Genomic DNA, 15,423 nt, shown 5'->3' with positions numbered 1-15,423 from the left:
GGGACGGTGCAGGCATCAAATCAGGTATTGCAAAGCTGTCTCGGCGATGCTGCTGCTGCTTCCTTACTCTGCAGTGGAAATATTCGGCAACAGTTCAGAGAAGCAAGCAGCAGCGCCCCGGCCGCTCCTTCCCCGCCTGCTGAGCCGCGCTCCCCTCCCCGCTCGGGTCCCCTAGGGCATCCTTGCACCTTCCACATGGTGCCCAGTGCGTGGCTGAGCCAGGCCGGGGCCCCGCGGTGGCGGCCCGGTGCTCAGAGGGACCCTGCTGCTCTTAGGCTGTGTATCTGCGCAGGGGACACCTGCGCTGCGCTTCCCAGCCCGCGCGGCTGCGACCTCGGGGCGGGGCGGGGGGCTTCTCCGTGCTCCCGGCAAAGAGACTCTCGCGCGCAGCTGGGCACATCCCCAGGCAGCAGCAGCTGCGGGGCGCTCCGCACTGGCGGGAGGGAGGGGGGCGCTCCGGGAGCGGGAGCGGCGCCGTGTCTCTCCCTCACAGCCACCGAGGCTGGACCTCCTCTGCTAGTCCGGCCTCCCGCAGCAGCAGGGGGAAGGCAGGGGAGTGGGGCTCTTCTGTGGGAAGCGACTCCTAGCTCGCAGCTGGGGAGCGCGAGAGAGTTTGTGTGTGAGAGACTGGAGGGGGCGGGGGTGCATCTGCTGCTGCCGCTCCCGGGCACAGGGGACTGGCAGTGCAGGGACTGGGGCTGCTGCTGCTGTGCCCGCGCCGCGGGAGCGCGCCCTGCTGCACCTGGCCCCAGCCTCTCTGGGATGTGCAGAAAACGCGTCCTGAACTCCGCGACTTCTCCCCGTCTCCAGCAGTGCGTGTGAGTCTCTCTCCCACACGCAGCAGATCCACTCACTCTAGAGTCTCCTGCGCGGGGCTGAGCCGCCCTGTGTGCCCTGGCTGCTGAACGGCGAAACCCGACCCGCTGCCCCCGCCTCACCCCTCCTGCTTTTCAGGATGCCCGGTAAGTGGTGGTGACGATCAGGAAGTCTGCCCGTGCCATCATCTGCTGGGCTAGCGATAGCAGTGCCCGGTCTTACCGCACGCGCGGCGAGGCGGAGGGGGAGAGGAAGCGGCTGATGTGATGCTAAGGTGAAGCTTTAGAGAAGGACTTTTCAGCTGCCGGGCTGGATCTCTCTGAAATCGCTCCGGGTACAGTAGGAGGGTTTTTCTGTGCATTGCTGGGGCTCCTGCTGTGAGGATTGTGCATTTCTTTGGGGACACTTTGGGGTTTCTGTGAGCGTGCTACCTGCCACACCACAGTGAGTGCAGTGTGGGGGCTACTCTGTTCATTGCTGAGGGGCTTCCCTGCTTGTTCTGGGTACAGTGGGGGCATTGTGGGAGTTGCCCGGGTGCAGTTTTTTGGGGGGTTGGTTCTGTGCATTGCTCTGGTACAGGTGTAGGGGGGCTGCGTTGCTGAAGACTATGTGCCTTGCTCTGGTACAGTTGTGGGGATGGTCTTATGCATCAGGGTACAATTGGGGGTGGGGTTGGTTCCGTGCATTGCTGAAGGGATGGTTCTGTGCCTTGCTGGGGTAAGGCTGGAGCTGGGCACGGGGTTCTGTATTGCTGAGGGCACGCTGGAGTTGTTGCTAGAAATTAGCCCATAACTGGCTGCCAGAGGCTTGTCGTTTATACGTTACTGTTAAAGTGGCCCCTATTTAGTGATGATGCGATTCAGGGCTGTAGAAGGGGAGTGAGAGGGTCTGTTCTCCCGCCAGCCGCTGTAACCTGCGGTGGGAGAGGCTCCGCTAATGGGGTAGGTGGCATCGCGCCTCCTGTCGCCTGAGTCCCAGCTTGGGTCTTCCCCACTCCCACCACGGGCAATTCAGCTCTTACTCAAGGAAGCCGCCTATGGAGTTGATCAACTACTATCCCTTCTTCCTGCCAGCCCATCTCTTTTCATCATGTGCTTCATAGAGGGTTCTGGCTGCAAAAATATTGTTCCCGTAGGGGAGGTTTAATATTTGCAAAATGGTTGATATAAAATTAGTGCATGGCTGCATTGAACTAGAGATTTGTGCCTGGTGACTCCTCTCAGATGGCTGGTACCTCCGGCTGTCAGATGTCAGACTCTCTAGAGCAAGGGGGCTGTTTGTTCTTTCCCACAAATCAGGCAAAGCAGTGGGAAACAGATAAAGCTGGTGATTGCTGGAGAGTTTTAAATGAATTCTTGCTACACGATTTCAACATTTTTCCTGGTTTTAGAGGCACACTATGACGAGCATATCTTGTCTCCGTTTATTTGAAATGCTGGGTCTGATCCTGCTCCCATTGAAGTCAATGGCAAAACTCCCATTGACTTCAGTGAAAGAAGGGTAGGGGTCATATTGAATTCTGTTCAAAGGAAAAGGATAAGAGAGAGCAGGCTGAAAGAGGTACAGTAGCAGAGATTAGTGAAAGAAGTTCATTCTAAGAAGATAAGAATAGCTGTTACCAAAGAGATTTTTAGCTGCATTGTGTCAGAATTATCTTGTAGATTTCCATTTGGACTGAGCGAAGAAAAATCTAAATGATTGTCTTCTCTTCAAATGTTTGCTAACAAAAGAAAGACCGAGTCACTTTATACACAGACTTCCTCAAAATATCCAGGGGGTCAGAATGGTGTGGGGTTTTTTTTCTAATGCTCTACTTTCCCCTGCCCTTCCCCTACTATAAAGTTGTTAACCAGAGAGGGGCCTGATCCAAAGCTCACTGAGCTCAGTGCAAAGGCTCCCATTGAGTTCAATAGCCTATGGATCAGACCCTAAGAGTAAGCAGTGGGAACAGAAGATTAACAAGAGAAATGTAATATCCATAAGGAAAGGTGTTGCATAATATTCAATTCATGAACAGTTCCCCCTTCCCCTTGGGAAAACATAGTACATGTTGTATATTTTTTATTTCTTCTTCCATTTTAAGAACTCCTGCACAACATACACACAAAGAAAAATGAACAGGAGTATGCATCCGAAGAAGTGGGCTGTAGTCCACGAAAGCTTATGCTTTAATAAATTTGTTAGTCTCTAAGGTGCCACAAGTACTCCTGTTCTTTTTGCTGATACAGACTAACACGGCTGCTACTCTGAAACAAAGAAAAATGCATCTTAATAATTAAAATGAACATCATATAGATTACAAAGCATATTTTATGCAAAAAATAGTAGATGGAAGTTTTAGTTCATAGAACGTTGTCTGCATCATGGAGTATCAGGGTTAGAAGCAGTTCAATATAGTAATGGGACCCCAAATCTTTAATAAACCTTTAAGGAAAAAACCTCTCATTTGCATATTCTAACCACTTTTTAATCCTCTCCACCTACTCTAAAAGGATAGAATGTTATTTGTACTTTATAGATATATTTGTCAATTCTCATCCAAAAGAATAATTTGCGCAAGCTCTGTAAATAGTGACCTTACTAACTTTTCTACAAAGTGTTAAAAAAACTCCAAAACACTTAATATCCTTATACAAATATCTAACTACTACTATCAGGGTCATGCCAGTAATCCAATATGCTTACAGATATTTAATTGTTAGAAATAGGATGCTTCATAGCAAAGAATAATAATAATAAAAAAGTCACGTTAATATGTGCTGTACATACAATTCAAGGTACTGGACCTAGCTGTCAGTTTTTTTCTATTCTTCCAGCAGAATTGTTGTTAAATTGAATGTTTCCATAATATTTATTTATGGACAGATGTTCCTATTAGAGCTGAGAGTGGGGGGAAAACAAGGCTTTAAAGAAGATAAATGCTTTTCTTTTTATCACTTTTTCTCCTTTCTCTTGCAACCTTCATATTATGGGGAGGAGGGTCAGACTTAAATGTCACACTGCAGTTTCTACCCCTAACTTTACTGAAACATCCTGAATTTAAATTGTTTTAAATCAGGTACTATAAATTTGGGGCTCAGTTAGACAGAATTTTGTTGAGGTTTTTCTTGTCTTATCTAATAGTTACTGATAGGCATCATAATAAGCTATTTTTACTATTTTACTTTTCATTTAGATAATGAATATTTTTCCATATTAAAAACTTTGGCCTGATTTTTTCCCCCAAAGCTGCCAAGCAACTGCAGTTCCTGTTGATTTCATCTGGAGTTGTGGATATTCCGCAACTCTGAAAACAAGGACATTTATTTGCACAAATCTTAGCATAAGCCCTGTAAGCCATCAGCTATGCTGTGTTGTACACCTTTTTAGATTTTGTCCCAATGACTTCTCACATATACATTAAGAAATCCAAGTGATACTTGAAACATTTGTGTATTCTGAAATTAGGAAGTGTATACTCATTGTTGGCATTTTAGTTTATCTATAAATGAAGTGTGTGTGATTTGGGGAGCAGGGATGGGGGGACAGGGGTTCCTAGATCAGAGATTGTAGGGAGTGGGACAGGAAATTAGCAAATGAAGAATCTACATTTGAACCTCCTTTAATCACTTTTAACCTTCTTGTCAGTATGATCTGCTGAGGAAAAAGTGTTGCTTGATCCAGATATTATTCTTGTCTAAATTTTTCATTTAGGCTTCTGAAAATGTACTATAAAGTATGTTAATTTGAAACGTATTTATAAAGTCTTGTAATCTTCCAGTGTGTTTATCATACGAATGATACTGACAGATTACTGGGCTCATATAATTAGACTGTTCTTACCAGGATTCCAGCAAACAGACCCTTTACTTTTTTCTGACTTCTTGTCATGTTTATATTTTAAAATCAATTGTATGGTGTCATATCTTAATCTGTAGAGCAAATTCTTAGAAATAGAAGAATATAGTTCTTAACTCATAACCCATCAATTTAAGAACAAAAACATCCATAGTATCTCAAATCCATCAAAATATTGTATTCAGGTTATGCATTCTACATATGGAATATGACATGTAAAACAGATGGTATATAAAATTATGCATAGCATGGCTGGAGAACTACATTATCTAAATTCAGTGCAACAGAACAAGGAAGGACTGTCATATGTAACTTAATGTTTTAGTGGCTTGTGTGTACTGGCTTAGTGTTTATTCCTGGTTTAATTCATGAATTTTGTTTTCCTTTGTTTTAATCATGACTCTCTAGAGACAACAATCTGGGTAGCCGCATTAGTTTGTATCCACAAAAACAACAAGGAGTCTGGTGGCACCTTAAAGACTAACAGATTTATTTGGGCATAAGCTTTCATGAGTCCACTTCTTCAGATGCATCTGAAGAAGTGGTTTTTTTACTCATGAAAGCTTATGCCCAAATAAATCTGTTAGTCTTTAAGGTGACACCAGATTCCCTGTTGTTTTTTTAGAGAGAACAATCTCTCTTAGAAATGTATGAGTTTACCACATAATAGAGTCTAGTGTCTAAATAACATGAAAACATACATCAAGGGAAATACTGTTATATCAACTTTAGTCCAAAATGTAAATTATGTAAAGACAAGCTTTCACAAAATTCAAGATTAATAGAAACACTCTTGTGTATTTAAAAAAACAACAACAGTTTTTTAACCAAATAAACTGCCCCTGCTATATTGCAACCCAGATAATGTTTATTTGGAATTTTGTTACTCATCCATACTGTTTACCTAACAAAGTAGCTGGCAATGGATGACTAATGAAGTCATTTTGGTCTGTGTAAATACTGTGCTAGTACCAAATCCTAGCTTTCTTTCTCAGGCATTGGGAGTTTTGCCTCAGTAAAGACTGCAGGATTTGGCCCTGAATCAAGGGTTTGTAACTATGCAAAATAGTGCTTATTTTAAAATCAAATAAAATGGTTATAACAGAAAGACTCACATTCAGGAAAACACTAAGCCCATACATATTTTTAAGCATGTACTTAAGTTCCATTGAAGTCACTGGGACTTAGGCATGTTCTTAAGAGCTTTGCTGGATAGGGACATTTTCTTGAAGCAGGGCCACAAATATCGACAGTGGTTGGGCTATACTATGTAATGACTGCTTGATACATTTTATTAACTTTTTGGGGGGGGAGGTAGAGGGGGGAAGCACCTTAAACAAAAATCTACCTTTTTTTTTAGTTATGAATCTTTTTTTTAAATGTTCAAATGCATTTTAATTACATAAAACTATATAATGATTCTGTAGAGCTGAGACATCTTATACTCAAACCCAAGTGAATTTTCAAAGATGAAGTATGAAAGAACAGACTTTATAATTAAAGTAGCACAAGATGAACTTTAGTAATACTAACAGACACCAATTTAACATAATACAAAACAATCTTGTTTAAAGCTTATAAGATCCAGCTATTATTGAATAGGTAAATTAAGGAAAGGTGCCACACTTAAACTATTTAATAACCCAGAGACCCTTTAAGATATTTGAGGTGACACACTATGCTTCACATTGCAAAAACGGATAATGTTAGCTCACTGGTACCTGTGGTCATGATGCATCTTGTTGCTAGCAATGGGATGCTTCTTGAGAAGATCTGACTTTCTATTCAGAGGGATTAAGATAACATGTCTGTCATGGTGTGGTATATAACAGTAGTGTCCAATCCAATTTTTTTCTGCATGATATCAAGTTTATCTATTCAAGTTGCTGTACTAGTACAGTATCTTGTATTATTATGTCTTGAATAATCTTGATTGTGTGCATTTGTTAGAGTCTCCAAAGGACTATCATAAATAAAACTGTTAGCCTGCATTATAGTAGAGACTTTTGGAGACTACCAATGGATAATTGAATATTACATTTAGGCAAACTTATTTAAAAAACAGGAATACTTGTGGCACCTTAGAGACTAACAAATTTATTAGAGCATAAGCTTTCGTGGACTACAGCCCACTTCTTCGAATGCATACAGAGGAGAGAAGTGGGCTGTAGTCCACGAAAGCTTATGCTCTAATAAATTTGTTAGTCTCTAAGGTGCCACAAGTACTCCTGTTCTTTTTGCGGATACAGACTAACACGGCTGCTACTCTGAAACCTGTCGTCATTTAAAAAAGAAAACTAAATACCAAAATGATTGGTTAGAGGTCTTTATGGTCTTTGACTCAATGTATAAACAAAGGGTATATACTCTTGCTTTTAAAAGTCATAAAGGCAATGCCAATATTGGTTTAATCCTGCATAGGATTAACTGTGACATGAGTTGAAGAATAGGAGTTTGTCCTCCAAAGCAGGTGCTTAAACTTGCTCAGCAGATATATAAGCTTTCTGCACAAGCTGGATTTAGTGTACATCCACAATGCCTCCCACTAACTAGCTTTGCTACTATGATGATACCTTAAAAAGTGACATCTCTGACAACTACAGTGGGCTTGTCTTAATGGCAATAGCCTTGTACAGCATCCTGGGTCTTGTGCAAATGGGCAACTTTTGTTTTTTGGTCTTACGGCTATTATGTTATACATAATACATAAAAACAAATAGCACAGAATTTGTTTAAATAAACAAACCCAAACCATTTGCCAGTATTTTTCAACTTGAGACAGATGCTGTTTTAATAGAAGTTTACTTAGTGGAATAACATGAGACAACAGAACAGGCCACTTTAGTCTACTACTCTTTTACTCCTGCTTCTCAGAACTAAATTTACAACAGATTTGGGATTGACTAACACAGGAAAAACAAGCAGAAATGTATGAGGATGCACTTTCTCTTCAGACAGAGATAAAGTTTGTTCTCTTAAGTCTTGATAGGACTATTCACATGTGTAGAATTATGCATTTGCTTAAGACTTTTCAGGATCAGGGCCTTCCTAGATACAATTTTGCAGAAATCTCACTGTTTCATTGGATAGATAACACTTTCTGACCATGCATCAGTGACTATACTTTTTGTTTTGTGAATTCACAAAACACCAGACCAATACATTTTTTTATTTTGTTTGTATTTATTTAACAATAAGATCCAGTCTGTGTCTATACCTTGCTGCTGTTGCTTCCTACATTACAACTAAGATCTATCTTTCCTCTCCATCCACACATCTAAAACTCTCATCCCGTTTCTCAACTACTGCAACCTCCTCCTCTCTGGCTCTGACAAATCCCATCTTGTTCCACTGAATCCATCCAAAAAGTTGCTGCAAGGATCCTTTTTACTAGCTCACCACTTGAGCCGTGTCACTCCTCTCTTTGTGTCCCTCCATCGTCTCCTTTTTGCCACTGCATCAAACAAACTCCTTGTCTTCATTTTCAAGGCATTTTCAGAGTCTATCCCCATCCTACCTATCATCTCTAAAACATTTAATTGACACGTCGACAACAATGCCAAACTTTATTGTCTACAGTATGTGGTAAACTTTCAAACAAGCATCTTCATCCTTTGTCCCATGCTGTCCATTATGGAGTACCTCATAAACATGTGCAAAGCCACCTTCTTCATTCTACTTTAAATTCTCCTCTGCCATGATGCCTACAATATCCTGACAATGGTTTGGCAGTTGCTTTTCTAAGACCCCCCTGCTTATTACCCTGGCAAGTATGACCTTACTGTTTCCTTGTGCTCCCTGGGTCTGTTTGTTCTGTCCACCGGGTGCCTCTGATTTTATACACAGATTATAAGATTGTTCAGGAAGGAATCATTTATGTGTTTATACAGCACAATGGGGCTCTGGTCCACGATTAAACCCCCTAGACACTAATTTAATAATAACATTTAATAAATGTGCTGGGCATTTCACAGTGCAGTCTAGAATAGAGAGAAAGGCAAGATGCACTGGGAGAGACAGAAAATGGTTACCTTAAATATCTATATATAAATTTCTGAACTAATTATTTTTCAGTTGTGTTGAGTGTAGACCACACAGAAGTGATGGTGAAATCCTTGTCCCCTTGAAGTCAATGGGAATTTAGCCACTAGCATTGATGGGGCCAGGATTTCACACTCCTTTAGGAATTATGTAGAGGAGGAGAAGATTGGTGACCTAGCAAACTCAGCTTTGCAGGTAGATCTTTGCTTAGGGATCAACACTGCAGAAGGTTTGGAGAAAGGAGTGTGGGAGAAGGAAACAAAGGAGGTGTTGATGCTAGCAAAACTGGCAGACCAAGAGGGTGAGTGGAACATGATGTATGTAGGCCAGAGGTAAATTGTACTGGGCCTCAAAGGTGAGACCAAGAATTTTAAAAATGATAGTGACGGGAAGCCAATAGAGCTAATAGAGCTATTCAAAGAGCATTTGATATTGTTTGACTATCAAGGAAGATAACTTCGGCTGTGACACTCTGGATTAGCAGGAAAAGGGTTTGGGGAAGGATTTTGATTAAGGGTTTGGGGAAGACCTGAAATTAAATAGTTGAGATGGCAAATAATAAGGGCATGGACAAGAGTTTTTGCTTCCAGGACAAAAGAAGGCTTCAGGGGGGGTGAGGAGGGGCTTGGTTTTTTGTTTTGTTTTTTAATCTTGTAGAAAAGAAGTGAAAAGGTTTAGCGATGGCCTGGATATGAGGCAAGAATGAGAGGAAGGAGTCAAACATGATTCTGAGATTGTAAACCTGAGAGATGCAGATTAAATGAAGCTGATACTTTCTTACTAACAAATGAACTCCCTAATACTGATGTTAATCCATGGGACACAATGAAACCTGTATCAAAAGGCAAATGAATATCAATTGTCTTGTCTTGCTTTAAAAAAAAAAACACTTTAAGAACAGCTAAGATTATAGTTAGGAGCTTTGCTACTACAGCATAAACTATATAAAAATGAGAATAATCAGGATGAAATAAATTTAACTGAGATCAACAAAACAATACAAAAGTTATCTAAAATGTTTCTACTGTTAAGTAAACAATAAATCTGATGCATTGCTGGAATGAATGCTTAAAAGAATAAAGTTAGAAGGGACAATTAGCGGATTAAAAATCCAGATCGACAGTAATTAACACAGATTATATTTTTAAAGTATTTTTTGTATCAAAATCTAAAATGGTTTCTACTTTGACCTTTTCTGGTTTCCCTGTCACTAGTAGGGATCTGCTTATTGTCAGACAGGAAAAACAATGAAGATAAAGGAAGATATGACAGCACAATAAATAATTTACTATAACTTTTTCCTGAAGGTAAAACAAAACAGCAGGGCCCAGTGGTTTTTCTGAAGAATGTTTTAAACCTATAACCAGAAATTAGCTCCTGTACTGACAAACTGTAGATTGACAAAAGGGAAAAAAAATCCTTCACCTCAGAGTTTGAGGCAAACATTGTATTATATCCTAAAGAAGAGAAGCCTGAAGGTTGTTTTGTCAGCAACAAACCGATGTCACTATCATATACTGACTTTAAAAATCCTGCCAGTAAGACTTGGATCAGCAACCCAATATCTTATACCTAAGCACCAGGGGCCTGATCCAAAGATTAGTGAACTCAGTGAAAAGTCTCTCACTGAATTCAGTAGGGTTGAGTCAGATCCCGGGCCCAGGGGTAATGTCCATAGAGCATTAGGAGTGAGCCGTTTGATGAAACCATCAGATAAACTGCATCTAATATAGCCTCTTGATGCTGAAAAGGTAGTTGACTGGATCGAGTGGATCCTTTCTTTGGCAAGATGTCCGAAATGGAATTTACTTGGAATTTATTTTAGCTGAATCATTGCCATGCATTCTCATCTATGTGCTGCTATAAAATTATTAAGCATGGTAGAAGATGGGGTGGTAAGCATTTTCTACCACTTAATTTCATATTAGTGCCTGTAGCAAAAGGATTGATATCAAGTGCAAAATCAGATTTGCAATTAACACTCTCCATCTATCCAAACAACAAACATGCTTTTATTTATACTCTAGGCAGAAGAGTCTGTTCCAGAATTATGATTCAAAATCTAATTTCAAAGCAAATATTAAAATACCTGCTGTTGTGAACTTGCAAATTATTCTGAAAAATAAAAAAAAAAGTCTGAGTGTGGCTTTCAAATATTCCAAAGAGGTTACACCTAAGCAGAAGAGACTTTGAGTAAATCCTGCCTCTAGGGTGACCAGACAGCAAATGTGAAAAATCGGGACAGGGGGTGGGGGGTAATAGGAGCCTATATAAGAAAAAGACCCCAAAGTCGGGACTGTCCCTATAAAATCGGGACATCTGGTCACCCTACCTGCCTCATTGAAGTCGGTGGCAAAACTCCCATTGACTTCAGTGGGGCCAGATAACTGTTGTAATAAACTGTATTTAGCAGGTGACATCACTAGCCCACATTTAAAAACTATTAATTGGTTTGCTTCTTCTCCAAGGGAGGAATTCACTCCACTGGCATGAAGTGCAACTGTCCAGGCTCCATGTGGGTGGAGTGCAGAGTGCTTGGGCAGATGAAATCTACTCTACCTCCAACCCTGGATCAGAATGTGGGGCTGCTGTTTAAACCCAACCTCCTTTTCTAAACTGGAAGAAAAAATCCAATAGGGGAAAAAAGGAATATTTTTGTTTTTTCATTACAAACATTTAGTTTATTTGAAAAACTGCAGTTTTGGATGAAATTTTCCATATATTTTAGGTTTTTTTTTTTTAAATAAAACTAGTCTTTTGAAAAACTTTTGACCAGGTATAATGGCATGCATTAAAGCTGAACAGGAATTTTTGACTAAACATTTCTTTGTTGGAAAGTGCTGGTTGTCAAAACCAAAACTGTTCCCTTGTTGAAAATTTTTGCCATATCCTGTTTGAGGTTTTTTTTTTTTTTTTTTTTAAGAAAATGTTTTTGTTTAAAAAAAAAACTTTAAATTTAAAATTAATATATAGTAAAAGATATGAATGTTTAATTTTAAAGTTATGAAAACAACATGTTACAGTTGACCTGATCTAAATTATTTTTTTCAGATTATCAATCCATGAACATTTGAGAGAAACTTTTTGTTTCAATTCGAGATTGGAAAATTGTCATGGGATGGGGAAAATGTTTCCCGCCAAGCTCTACTAAGCACCTAGTGACAGAGCATATGAGCTCTTCCCAATTCCTTACTGAGGTATAATTTTATCCTAAGTCTTCCTCCATAGCAGAAAGGAAGAAGTGGATGCTTGGGGCCCCACACAACAGCTGGGGAAAGAGGAATAACTAAACGATCCCTCTAGGTTGCTTTTTGGCTGCATATGAGTTGATTAATCCTTTCACTTGGCTCTGTTTCTGACCAACTTTCAAAGCCAGAGGGTGAGTGGACTTCTTATTGCTGAACTGGATTTAATCTATGGGAAGGCAAGACCTGATGCTAAATGGTAATTGGAAGGTAGCTTGAATGGAGCCAGGGTAACTTACTCTTCCAACAATATAAGATGTAATATTTGTTCTTTGTTTGTCTCTGTCCTTAGGGTGCACCAATAAGAGCTGTCTATGAACTAGACATCTTGCCTTCTGGATTCTGTTACCCAGAACCCACAAGGCATGGTATATGCCCCACAATCAGTGCATTGGATCAATATGGAAAGTTAAGAATCAAGTTACAATAATATCCAAATATGCCGTAAAACTGTAGCTGTCCAGTCATTGCTGGTGACTCTAGCCATTGGGGATAAAATCCACGAGAAAGAGGACCTGCAGGAATTGTTTTCTTATTTCAACAGATAATCATAGCTTAATGTGTGCCCTAATTCTAAGGTCTGATCTGCACTGAAGTTCTGTACTGGTACAAATATACTGATTAGGGATGTGATTTTTTTTTTAACCAATATACCAATAAAACCCATTACAGTGGATGCAGTTCTACTAGTGTAAAGCTGCCATATCCTGGGATCCACATTAGTTGTGGGGTAGTACTGCTATAACTATGCTGCTACCATTAAAGCAGCCCAACTCTCGTGAGTAGACCAGCCCTAATTGTCTGAAACCAAACAGCGTTCTGAAAATGTGAGCCATTCATAGAGGATTGCTGATGAAGATATACAAAAACAGTAGTCATTTCTTGCCCATTTTTCAATACCTACAGTTATGTTGCTCAGTGAATGCAACAAAGGTCAGTCTGCACTAACTGTTAAAATCCTAGGACTGTTTATTTACAAGTTCATTTTCAAGCGTTTATAAATAATTGAAATCTGTATTAAAATAAAGGGCACGAGTTCCAACATTTGTGCTCAGATAGAATGCAAACATGTACATACATAATCTTATATGGTGAAATGTATTTTGACACACATGGCACTGAACATGTCAGGGTTTTGTCTTAGTTCATACTCCTGCAAACTTTCCAGGTACATAAATCTACTCTGAGATTATTAGAAATTCCGCTTTTATAAGGTTGGCAGAATGGACTAATAATAGGAATATACATAACACTGGGCTGATTGTTTATATTACACAAAGATCTTTCAGCTCATCATCATGGGGAAGAAGAAAATGTGTTCAATTATGATGTTATTATACATGAGGTGTCAATTTTGGGTATTGTTTAAAGTTAGCATCAATGAACTTGTAGCTTCTATTTCTCTTTGGAGCTTATCTACAAATTCTAATGGTGAACTATTACTAGGGTCTTTAATCATCCCATTCAGACTGACAGAAACACTCTACAAGTGAAAATGAATGGCTACCTAGGATTTGGTTAATAAGAACATATACAAACGCATGTTATGTATGAAATTTATATAAACTATAGGAATGGTTCTGCTTCCCACTCTGATCCTTGTACACTGCTCTAGTGACTTATGAGGTCTGTAAAAAGATGGCAAAATGATTGGGGAGAATTCCCCTGGCACAGGCCTTATGCTGGGTTGTCTTAAGAAGCCCTGCACTGTCCATCTTCACAAACTGGCATAGGGATTGGGTTCTGGGAGGGCCAGGAGTGGGGCCATAGAGAATGTTGGGGTGGATGCCCTTACTTAGAGCAGTCCCTTTAAGTTAGACTGGTTTCAGCCCCTTTAGCAGGAACCTTTGCCCTACCTTCCTTTGCACTCTACTTTCTGACCATGCCACTGTTTATACACACATGGAAAGAACTAGGATGGGCCCAAGGTGCAAAATTTAGATCTGACTCTGAACTTCCCCAAATTTGGACAGTATGTGAAGTCTGGCTGTGGTGGAGGGAAGCATTTGTTGGAAAATTCCAGCCTTTATTCAGTACAGGGGTGTCTGGAGTTTCCTCTAGATAGTGCAGGCTGAGATGAAGGCTGACATAAAAGAAGTTCAATCAGACCCATTCTTGTAAAACTGAGCATTGCCTGTTATAACTCATCATGTTTGCAAAATAATGTGCAGTATGCTAGACCAGACCATAGTAATGTATAATAGATGTTGCAAGACACTTGAGAATAATCTGAGAATGGTATTGAGTGATCAATATATTATATACCTCCATGTATAGATTTCTAATTTGTTCTATTAATTTTATATTACATGCACTTTCCCCACAGTGTATATTTGAGTTTATTTTGAAAAGTATAAACATAAGGAAAAATTATGCTGCAAAGCTGAACTACTGTATTATTATAAATAACTATATATAAAAATAAATAACTCTGAACCTATCCTTATAGTTCCTTTCATGTGAGGGAAGCATATTAACTAACAAGTTACACGATTGGGGTATGGGGCAGGGGAGAATCTTATTCCTACTCTGGAATCGTGCATGCCTCTGCCCCATCATCCTTTCCCCCTGTTCCTGACTGTTTTGTGGATTTTATTAGATTTACTAGTATCTTTTGATGCCATGAGTCCACTACAGGGCATGATATCCAGAAGTACAAGGAAATTGCTCAGCCACTGTAAACTTGTGGCCAGCCTCAAATCTGGTGACTTCTGCACAATTCACACATACTGGGATAGTAAGTGTTCTTCCGATGGTTTACAAACCTTCCGTCACAGACTCCAGTCTCAGATGGTCTCAACTTCCTATCTGGTCAAGATTTAGCCATATGCAAACTAAATCTTTAATAGGTCTCCAAAGTTATGTCATAGTGCTGCAAAACTCTCTGCAGCTTGTCTTGATTTTAAAACATTGTCCATTGTGGTGAACTATGCACATCAATTAAATCATAGAAATGTAGGGCTAGAAGGGACTTCAAAGTCATCAAGTCCAACCTCTGCCCTGAGGAAGGACCAAGTAAACCAAGGCCATCCCAACAAGCATTTATCCAACTTATTTTTAAAAACCTCCAATGATGGAGATTCCACAACCATCTTTGAAAGCCTATTCCAGACCTTAGCTATCCTTATAGTTAGAAAGTTTTTCCCAATAACTAACCTAAATCTCCCTTCCTACAGATTAAACCCATTACTACTTGTCCTACCTTCAATAGATGTGGAGAACAATTGATCACAGTTCTCTTTACAACAGCCCTTAACATATTTGAGGACTATTATCAGGTCCCTCCTCACTCTTCTTTTCTCAAGACTAAACATGCCCCTTTTTTAACCTTTCCTCATTAAATCACGTTTTCTAAACCTTATCACTTTTGTTGCTCTTCTCTGGACTCTCTCCAATTTGTCCACATCTTTCCTAAAGTGTGGCACCCAGACTTGGACACACTACTCCAGCTGAAGTCTCACCAGTGCCAAGTAGATCAGGACAG

The 15,423-nt window shown here is 40.1% G+C and overlaps 1 protein-coding gene across 17 annotated transcripts in view; it reads left to right on the top strand.

Moving 5' to 3' along the window:
- Positions 1 to 204: 204 nt before the first annotated feature.
- Positions 205 to 15,423, top strand: part of HS3ST5 (heparan sulfate-glucosamine 3-sulfotransferase 5) — a 263,407-nt gene continuing 248,188 nt past the window's right edge. For 2 of the 17 annotated variants that reach the window (XM_065588335.1, XM_065588352.1), the window contains exon 1: positions 812 to 1,150. The gene's annotated coding sequence lies outside the window, so the exon portion shown is untranslated. Of the gene's footprint in view, positions 1,151 to 15,423 lie in introns of all 17 variants that reach the window. The other 15 variants (XM_065588333.1, XM_065588339.1, XM_065588336.1 and 12 more) reach the window with 15 other exon arrangements.

The sequence above is a fragment of the Chrysemys picta genome, chromosome 3 (assembly GCF_011386835.1).
Source record: "Chrysemys picta bellii isolate R12L10 chromosome 3, ASM1138683v2, whole genome shotgun sequence".
NCBI classification, from domain to species: Eukaryota; Metazoa; Chordata; order Testudines; family Emydidae; genus Chrysemys; species Chrysemys picta.
This window is presented reverse-complemented; position numbering and strand designations above follow the sequence as displayed.